This window comes from Protopterus annectens, chromosome 2.part2 (genome assembly GCF_019279795.1).
Source record: "Protopterus annectens isolate FY-2018-M chromosome 2.part2, PAN1.0, whole genome shotgun sequence".
In the NCBI taxonomy this organism is placed as follows: Eukaryota; Metazoa; Chordata; order Ceratodontiformes; family Protopteridae; genus Protopterus; species Protopterus annectens.
The window spans coordinates 929,405,831-929,416,396 of NC_056730.1; the positions used below are offsets into that span (position 1 = coordinate 929,405,831).

Here is a 10,566-nt window from a genome sequence, read left to right on the forward strand (position 1 = left end):
CCACATGTACAATTACAGAGTCATATTTGTACCTGTTGTTGAGGGACCTGAGTGCGTGCGTTATGTGGCGGATTCTGGCACCTGACAGGCAGCTGACTGTTACTTTCTCCTTATTCAACCTAGTGAGTGGGACATCAGTGTGCCTCACTATCGCGTCACCTATGATTAGTGTGCTGGGCATGCCGCTTTGCCTTAGGGGCTTTGGTTGAGTGGCACACTGTTTAGAAGAGTTATGTGTCTCATGATTAGTGGTACAGCTATATATTTAGGGTTGTTGTTTGTCTTTTTGGCTTTTCCCGGTTAGGGGTTGACACAGCGGAACTCCGGTCTGCTAATGATTGGCAGTAGATTTTTTTTTATGGTGCCGAGTTGCCAGCCCGACGCCCAGCCTTCAGCGAAGGCACGCCCATTCACGCATGTCTTTCGGAGGCCACTCGACCCTGGGGAGGACATGCGGACTCCACACAGAAGGCACTTCAGCCGTGAATCGAACAGAAGAACCTCTTGCTATGAGGCAACAAGGCTACCGCTGTACCACCGTGGCATACAGCTATATATTTAGGGTATATGTCTGAAAAAGAGGGCCAGTATTTTAGGAAGGAGAAAGACAGTAAAAAAAACATGGTGCAGAAATTCTTCTGGAAAACTGCAGGGTTTTATGGCACTACAGACAACCTATGGTAAATTTAAAAAAAAAATCAAGTTTTGTTGAAATGGTGCCAAAGATAATTTGTGAAATCTACTTGCTCAGATTTCCAGCTAAGCATTGGTGCAATGCAGGCAGTTTGCTTCAGTATCTGTACTAGAGCAATTTCCATTTAGTTGAGTTGGAGACATTCAACTATTTCAGAACCCTCATCTTTGCTTATGAATCCAGGACAAAGCCAAAAATAATTGAGTGGCAAAGGCCCAAAAACAGGTGCAATTTTTAAATCGCACCCAATTTAACTTAAAAAGTTATTTCACAGGTCATATGCATCAATGTGCATTTCATACATAAAGAATAAGTCTTTAATGTCTAGCATTATACTGAACGATTTAAATAATTAATGACTTTCCAGAAAAATCAAACATTTTCATGGGAGACTGGGCAAACGTGAGATAAAATCGGGGAAAGTTGGCAGCTATGCTCCATTTCCCTGTCAAAACAAATCTTATTTTTTTGGTAGTATGTCTGAAGTCGGTATTACTGCTTAAACTACCAACTTTCTTATGCCACAAGGAGTACCCAGAGTCATACCTATCAACCTCTTGGAGCAGGAAAACTGGACAAAGCCTTAAATAATGGGGGAAAAAGGCCCAAAAAATAGGGACACATTTTAAATATTGCTCTTAGAAAGTTGCTAGAATGGGTATTGCATTAGCATGAATTTTGTGAAGCGTATGAAGTCTGAATCTCAAAAGTATGAGATTATTTTCCGACTTTAGTCCTCAATGAATTGCCAGAAAACCACAATTTTATTGAGAAAGAGACCAGCAAACACGAGAGGGAAATTTGGACATTTTACGAAAATCTGTATAGTTGGGAGGTATGCGCTGGAATTCTAACCACCCCCCCCCCTTTATGCACATCACCCCACATGTAAACTGTAAGAGCAGGCAACAGCTGCACTTTTCCCTACATAGCAGTTTGGTTTGCAACAGAATTTAATAAGGGAATTAAGAAAATCAGTAACCACAACACTGAAAATTTCAGCTGAATATATATACACCGTGTTTAATACTCTGTGTTCGCTTTCAAATGGTACAGCAGTCCGCTGTTATTTTAGAGAATTACAACAGAGTCGCTCATTTTCTCTTGGCTTGTCACAGGCATCAGACGAAGTGGGAGGAAGAAACGATAACTTCAACAGCTGTTTCTTGACCCCGGCTGTCAGTCTTCCCAAGAATAAATTTTGGAATAGCCCATTTGAAAGCTGTAGGGTTTTTGTGTATTCATACTCAACAAAAACATAATTAATGACGAAAATAAACCTCCTACTGTTTAAACAGTAACTTAGTACTTCAGGTAATTTTCTACAAAATATAAAACTAAAGAGATTCTAACGCATTACTATAAGGGATGGTATATTTACAGTTACCTTTCCCCCCATCGATAAGAGCAACGGAAAAGCAGCCTTACCTAGACTACAGTAATTCCCCAGCAAGGGCGACTTGAAACTGCTCGCTTGAATAGCATTTGCTGTTACTCTCGCCCCCCTCCGATTTTTTTCGTTATCCCGGAAGTTTCTTGACTTGAATTTTGTCTAACTGAAAGTCTGTGAGCGTTAACTTTTTTTTGGTATGTGATTGTGAGTTGTACAAAAGTGTGTTCATTTTTATCAGTTGATAATGTATTTGTATTTAGGTTCTTTATGGTATTCAACACCCTATTTATTCTTTGAAGAATGACTACTGTCTGCAGACAATCTTAAAGTTGAGATGGAGGTGTTGTACCATTGGATAGAAAACGGAAGTTATAGCTGAAAGGATGTATGTACATACTTTGATATTGCATAATATGATGCTATGTTGTACATCTTAGTACCGTTGTTAAGAGTAGGTCACATGAACTAAGTTTGGAATCACTTGTACCAAGCTAGTGCACACGCGGTGTGGGCGTGGGTAAGAGCAGCGTGCAGTTTTGGCAGTTTGTTGTTTTCTTCCCCTCCCCCTTAAATTACGTAATGCATAACTGGCGTGCTGTTTACATTGTGCAATGCTGGATAAGAGATGTGTACATATATTTAGAAGAAGGCTGATGATGACTTCTGCACTGTTGTCATTGTTCAGTCACAGTCCAGGTGTGACTTTCTGTTTTGTTTTCCCTGTTCAGTCATAATCAAGTTGCTGTAAAGACCTGCTTTGTAGGTCAAAAATAAATATAAATTCAGAAACATTGCTTTTTTTCAGAAAAGGTTCACTTTGTGTTCTTAATCTTTGTTAGTTATACATAAAATGTGTTTGATGGTGAGTCAACTGTACAGTGAGAATCCTCTTACCTGGGCTTTCTGAGCCAAATTATAGTTACTCGTAGACGGTGTTTTCGGTGCTTGCATGAATAGTAGAACTTAAATTTTGTTTTTAAGAAAATATTCCCTTACTAATTGCCATAATCATTTATACTACAGTGAAGTCAGAAAGGGAGATGATTGTTGTCTTTTTCCTGATTTTTTTTTAAGGACATTTTATAGTTCTGGCTCTATGTTCACATGGTGGTTATGCTCACCACCCACAGGCCACACCTTTTTGCTACTGAATATGTGGTTGAAGAATCCCAGGCCCCTAATGTCACCTGTTGCCAAGAAGCTGCACATTTGGTGACGAAAACTGATTTTGGAGCAACTCCCCAAACCAAAGACTGTCTGTGTGCCTTGCCCATTTGTGTATAAACGTAGAGAAAGACAAACTAATGAGTCAGGCTGCTAGATACATGTGCGTCTGTAAAAGCTAATACAGGTTAGGCTACTTGGCCCTCACATTCACTGACAGATCCCTTCACCTTGAAATGCTTCAAAATACCACGATTGTGAAATGGAGTCTCAATGGCTGAACAGGTAGCACACTTGTTTTTGATACTGGAAGATGGTAAGTGGTATTCCCACACTGAGGCAATTGGATTAATTTTTCTTCAGTATTGCTACTGCAGTATAACATAAGGGTGAATGGGGAATTCTGTGTTTGCTGTCCTTTGGATGTAGTACTAAACTGAAGCCGGTACTTTTCGGTTAAACCCTTACCACACGGTTTTGCGGCCAGATCAGCGTGTCTCACCTTATTGCGAGCTGTGCAGATCCTTTTTATGTAGTGTTTACAAATGCACTGGCTACCGTCATGCGTGAATTAGTAACGTATGCCTAGGTTATTCAGTGTTGACGTACGCATACTGTGTTGTTTCTCCTGACTTTGTCATTTATTGTTTATGTATATCATTTACTGTCTGTCCCCCTTGCAAGGGGTGATGAAATGTCAAGATGGTTGCTGTATTTTTTTTTCTCGTCAGGAAAAAATAGCCACTGCAGTTACACTTCTGTAATTCACACACTCCATGTCCTACTACTGCATTAAAGACCTCTGCCTTCTTAACTGTTCGCATATCTTTCAAAGCGTGTCATCATGAGTGCATGGTCATGTTTAGTTTTACAGGTATACCGGGATATAGTAATGAATATATTTTTTGGCAGAATACAACATTTTTCCATCAGTAGTCTGCATATTCAAAAGACAAGAGTATGTACAATTACGGCAGGTAGAGTTGTGTTGCAAACACCATACAAAAGTGAGTGATGCTTTTTAAATGTGGGTCATTTGACAAGCAGGTGAATAGCTGCAAAACCAAAAAAAGACACTGCTATCCGGTCAGACAAAGTATATCTAAATATAATACTGGTGGGCATGTACTCTGTTCAATATGCACATCTGTGTAAAATAAAGGTGAGACACGCCGATCTGGCAACAAAACTGCGTGGTAGGGGTTTAACGGAAAAGTACCCTTAGGCCTCATTTTTCTGAGTTGGCATTAGCTCATATCCTACAGCAGTTATTAAAAAGTGTAGGTGATTTCCCTAGTGCCCTAGGCCAATTTCCTCATAGCCAGTATGACTGTGACACTGGATTTTCATCAAGTGGCTGCTTGACTAGTGGGACTAACCCTGTCAGAAGCATAAATAACAATAAATGCGTTTAAGTCAAAATAAACTTTATTGTCACTCAGAATCACACAAGTGCAAAAAAAATGAACATAATTCTGTATGTCCAGACTCAAATGTGCAGCTATCACATAGACTTAATAGACAAGACATTGATACATAAATAACTACTTACTCTATGCCATAATGTTCTGGCTAGATCATCCTAATATTGCACATAAATTAAACTCACTTTAGCATTTATTATACAGTGATCTCTTTGATTGCTTGAGTATTGCACAATACTGAGGTAAGACATTGCATTAAAGACTTACATTGAGTATTGCCCAGAATGAGATATTCAGGACTGTTGCACTGTGTTTGAGTTACAGACTAGCATTAAATATTGCAGTATAATGAGACATTTCTCTGGCGTTACTACTGTCCCTGATGACCAGTGAATTGGCTTGACTTACTGAGTATTGCACTAATATTGAACTGAGACAGGTTATTGCACAATTTGAGACTGTCTTAGACATTGAAGTAATGTCTCAGATGGATAGCATGGAGCGTGATTGTTGCAACAGTTCAACAGCCTGTGGAAAAGCTTGCTGTTTCTGAATCTCATAGTTCTGCATCTTATGCTATGGAAGCACTTGCCAGATGATAGGTATTCGAACAGTCTGTGGGCAGGGTGGGTGCAGTCCTTAATTATTCCTTTGGCCCTGCCTAGACATTGGGACAAGTGCATGTCCTGGATAGCTAGTAGGGAATTCTTGATGATCCTCTCAGCTGCCTTCACCGCTCTCTGTAGAGTCTTGCGCTCAAAGATAGAGCAGCTTCCATACCATACTATGAAGTTGTCAGAATGCTTTGTGTTGCACCCCTGTAGAAGTTTGTGAGAACTGCTGATGGTATGTTTACCACTGGAAAACTGTTAAACGCAGAAATACCCTCCCTATAAATAACCCCATAAATCAACTTCAAAACAACTTCAAATGCTAGAAATGCACAGCACCAACTCAAGCACATTGTCTGCATAAAAATAATAAAACAGAAATAGCACAAACCAGCAAACAGGACTGTAGCACAAAGTAAGCAAAATTTACAGTAATAAAAAAACATTGCACAGTCAATTTTAAGAACATTACTTGATTAGAAACAGTAAAATACATCCAGTGAGGTAAAAAAATAATCTCCTGAAGAAAGTAAAAGCATAAAGCCCACAGTCATGGAGTTAAGCAGTTCAGGGAGAGACAGGAAGTAAATAACACGAAGAAAAATACTTTTGCAACAGAAATATATGCTCTAATCTAGGAGTCAAATTATGTGCGCATACAAATACAGTATAAATAGTCTGCCAAGCATTGTTTCTTATGATTCGGGAGGTAAATCTAAAGATAATAGAAGTAAAACATTGCATAAGTTCAAATTCATATTCGAATCAAAATAAAATCCTCAAAATACATGAGAAACTAAGTTAAATAAAGGCAACAAGTACACCTTCAGCTAAACCCAAACTAAAAACTATGATGGGGTGAGAAGCATGACTACTTAATATCTGTTTTTTCATTTTTTGGGAGTTATCACCAAAATGATTACCAATGTGAATATTTTTAGGGCACACCAAGCATACATATCGACTAAGTCAACTTAAAAATGTTTGGGAGAGGGAGCATTGCTACTTCTTGTGTCTCTTTTGAGTTTTTAGAGTTGCCACCAAAATGATTAGTCTTACGAATATTTTTGAGGCTGTGTTGCCTAGAAAGCTTTATAGTTTATGAAGAGCACAGTGCTTCTCGTATGTTGGTCTTTTCATTAGGATTCGGTTCATCTACCAGAACTCCTTTGGGGTATTGTCCAGTGTTAGCCCCAGTTTATAAACTACAGTAGCATACAAACGTAGTAGTAGCAAAGTCTCTTCTTACCCTGAAAATGTCTGACCAACATTCCCCACAGTTGAAAAGTTATAACCTTGAGTATCTATCAGTTAGGTACCTGCTCTATAACCTAACCTCCGTCTCCTTATATGATAACTAAACTCCTATGCGTTTTGCTACTGCTGACTGATGATATTTTCTCCATAATTATTATTTTTTTTTTTATCACTTGTCGATACTGGTACAATAATGTTGATTACTACATCTCCGTTTATACCTCCTGAATTAATCTGGTAACTAACAAAATTCCTGCTTTTATGTATATATTCTGTATATATTACTGTAATCACTAGCTGTAACACTGTATCTACTTTTGTACCCAATTATTGTTTTAATATTTTCTGTATCTGTGTTCTTGTCAGAGCTTTTCTACCCAGGCCTCCACTGAAAATGGGCTATTTTAGGCCCAGTGGACTTTCACGGTAAACAAATGCAAGCAAGCAAATGAATCAAGGATCTATTTTACATGAAAATACACTACAAAACATGAAATTACCATGTGTAAGCTACTAAATGTTAAATTCAAACTGTGTGTGAGTGTATGTATGTGTATATATCATACAAACACACAAGCACAGAAGTGCTGTAAGTCAGTTAGGAGTCTGCATGTTACTGATATTACTACACACCTAGAGATTGTAGTGCACGTGCCTTTTGAGCTCTTGCCTCACAGTACACCTAGATGTGCATAGGGATATCTGTCCCACGTACACCTCGATCATGCTGTATTGTATACATACACTCACACACAATTGTTTTGTTTAAATAGTAAGTAATGGAACCATTCATTCTGTCAGCATGACAGTGTGGTGTAAATTAACTGCTTTATGTGTTTTTATACACAAACATATCTGGAAACTTTTCCATTGAGCAGGGCGGCATGTTCCTTTAGAAGCAGGGTTCTAATGTGAGGGGATTTTAAAGAGTGGTGATTTAAAGGATGGATCAAGGCAGCATAACAAAGGTGTTGCACTGATGAATTAACCAGATATTTTCTTTTTAGATTAGAAATATATTAAAAATTGTGTTGATAGCAGAAAGGCAGTGAAAAAACATGGAGTGATGGACTTTGGGATGTGTAACTGAAATTTTGGCAAAAAGTACTGACACTTTTCTCAAGATGTTTTTCTTTATTACTGAAGCCCTTAATAATCAGAAAGTAGAACTTTCTGTTATATAACATTTTGGCATCTACCTCTCCCTTTAATCTGTATGCCTCACTGTTCTCTACCAGTTACTGTTGCCCCTTTTTCATTCACTTCATCCTCCTTCATACCCTTCTCCCCATCGTGTGTCTATATCACCTGATACACTTCTCGTTTCCTAATTTTCTCTTACATTTTTATTTCACTTTCCTCCATCCACTCCTAACTAAACTCTGTATCACCTCATGTGGTTCCCATTCCCGTCACTTTACTTTGCCTTATTATGTCACTTTCCTCCATCCACTCCTAACTAAACTCTGTATCACCTCATGTGGTTCCCATTCCCGTCACTTTACTTTGCCTTATTATGTCACTTTCCTCCATCCACTCCTAACTAAACTCTGTATCACCTCATGTGGTTCCCATTCCCGTCACTTTACTTTGCCTTATTATGTCACTTTCCTCCATCCACTCCTAACTAAACTCTGTATCACCTCATGTGGTTCCCATTCCCGTCACTTTACTTTGCCTTATTATGTCACTTTCCTCCATCCACTCCTAACTAAACTCTGTATCACCTCATGTGGTTCCCATTCCCGTCACTTTACTTTGCCTTATTATGTCACTTTCCTCCATCCATTTCTAATTAAACTCCCCGTATACCATTCCCTTTACATCACTCGCATCTTAAATACTTTGTAATTGTTACAAGTTTTTTCATCATGCAGGTTTATTTTTACCGATGACACATTGTAGTCTCAGTCCAGAAAGATAGGAGGAGGAGAATACAAAGAAAGCAGGACAGGAGCAGGTGTGTGATTGCTGTACAATACATGTAAACATAACAATGATGAATGAGTTAAGTAGAGAAATGTTACGCAAGTATTTGTACTAAAGAAAGAAGCTGGCTAGTACCTTTTCATGGCATGATTGTAAAAAATAAGTAGATTCAGCAGTTTTGTAATATGAGACTGGATATCAGAGAGGTAAAATGGAGAGTGAGGTTGAGACGATAGTGTAGTGCAGGCGAGAAGCTAGGTTAGTTGATATTAATTGTATTTGTATAAAATTATAAGAACTTGATGTTATGAAACGTTTTTGTTAATACATCTGTGAACATCAAAAAGAATGACTATTTAGGCAGTATGGCCTCACATTTAGGATTTAAATCCTGCTATTGTATTACTGCCTTACCACTTTGCATTTCTGTGTTATTGTTACTTTACCTCTTAGCATTTCTTTGTTTATTTAAAAATATATCCTAACTTTTGTGACAGCCTTGCCCTTGCCCAGCAATAAAGGAGCCTCCATCCTCACCACTAACACCAGCGAGGGGTGTCTCATATATGAGGAAAGGATAACAAATACACACAGTAAAGTACAATTTCCCTTAAGTGCACACAGAGATCACAGTCAGTCTGGGGCTGGTTGCTCCCCAGGTCCCAATAAGACTCCCCACTGGCACAAATATAGGGCCCAGGTCTCAGCCTAGCTGGCAAGCTAACCTCCAGTACCCTCTTTGTCCAACCAGTGCTTCATGTCTCTGCCCAAGTAGCTGGCACACACACTGAGATAAGTATTTATACAAATTCACAGACACTCCTGGGAAAGGCTGACACAGATTCTCCAGCTGTGTCCCTTTACCCAGACTATACGGTAGTAATTACTGCCACCACCAGCTAATAATTATCAGCTATCCAAAGGCCCTTAAAAGGGTGTCCAATTATTACTGTGCAATACTATTATCCAGTTGGTAGTATAGCCCAGGGCTAAAGCTATAGGAGTGGCTTAGACAGTAAACTCTATAAATATGTAATGTACTCTAGAGCTTACCTTACCTCTACACAAACCAACCACAGTTAAAAGGTTTTAAAATATTTAATAATAAATAATCAAAACACAAGACAATACTACTATACCACAGTGCTATTCAAGAGTTCAGAGATCACACAGAAACTTAAAATAATTCAGTAATACAGTTCTGACATAACAGAAAAACACTTGGTCTAACTTTCTTCTAATTTCCTAGCTATTACTACGAGAAAACATATTTCTAAAATAACTTGCTTACATAGAGCAAGGCAATGCTGAGTTGAATTTCAAGACAAAAATACGCAATTCTCTCTGGTTCTCACTGTTTAAATTGAAACTGCAGTTCTGATAAAACATTACATCATTTGTTTACACTTTCCTGGTTCTCAGGCCACACAGAAACTGCCTTTACACTTAGGGCAATAAAGGACATTCCATATGTAAATTTTGGTCATTAACTTTAGCCTTAAAACAATAGACAGGATGCTTACTCCAGACTCATCAACTCCAAATTCTAACTTCAACGGAATAAACATGAAGTACTTTTAATTTCAAAGGACCAATAAGAAATGCTGGACTTAGTTTTCCTTACAGCAGATGGCAATGTTGCCACATTGTTGAAACAGCATTTCTTTACATTTAAGACACAAGCCTGCATTTTACATGTATATTTACAAATGCCAGAACTATGTATCAAATCCTATTTGACTTGGCTGGCAGCCTTCACCCTTCTCTACCAGTCTTCATAACTTTATTGTTATTCGTCTCAATTTATTTATGCGTTTGTGTTTATTTTCTTCCTGGGACTTTGCTTAAAAGGTGCTATTATCCCAGATGGACTGTTGTGGTTAACAAACATTAATAAATAAACAACGCTGTGTTTGCGATTAGTAAATTTGTAGTTGTATGCCATTGTGTACAATAAGTATGTGCACATGTAGTCTAATGGTAGAGCCTAGCTTTAAGGTGATGTGTGTAAGAGTTCACACTTCTGGGGCGTCATCGTTTATGGTACTCATACCTCTCAAACTCTGTACATCGCACATATGTCAAAAGGCTCTT

At 38.4% G+C, this 10,566-nt stretch overlaps 1 protein-coding gene across 4 annotated transcripts in view; it reads left to right on the top strand.

Moving 5' to 3' along the window:
* Window positions 1-2,137: 2,137 nt before the first annotated feature.
* The window catches only part of ATG10 (autophagy related 10), an 861,182-nt gene continuing 852,753 nt past the window's right edge, over window positions 2,138-10,566 (top strand). For 3 of the 4 annotated variants that reach the window (XM_044064249.1, XM_044064251.1, XM_044064248.1), the window contains exon 1: window positions 2,138-2,281. The gene's annotated coding sequence lies outside the window, so the exon portion shown is untranslated. The other variant, XM_044064252.1, reaches the window with a different exon arrangement.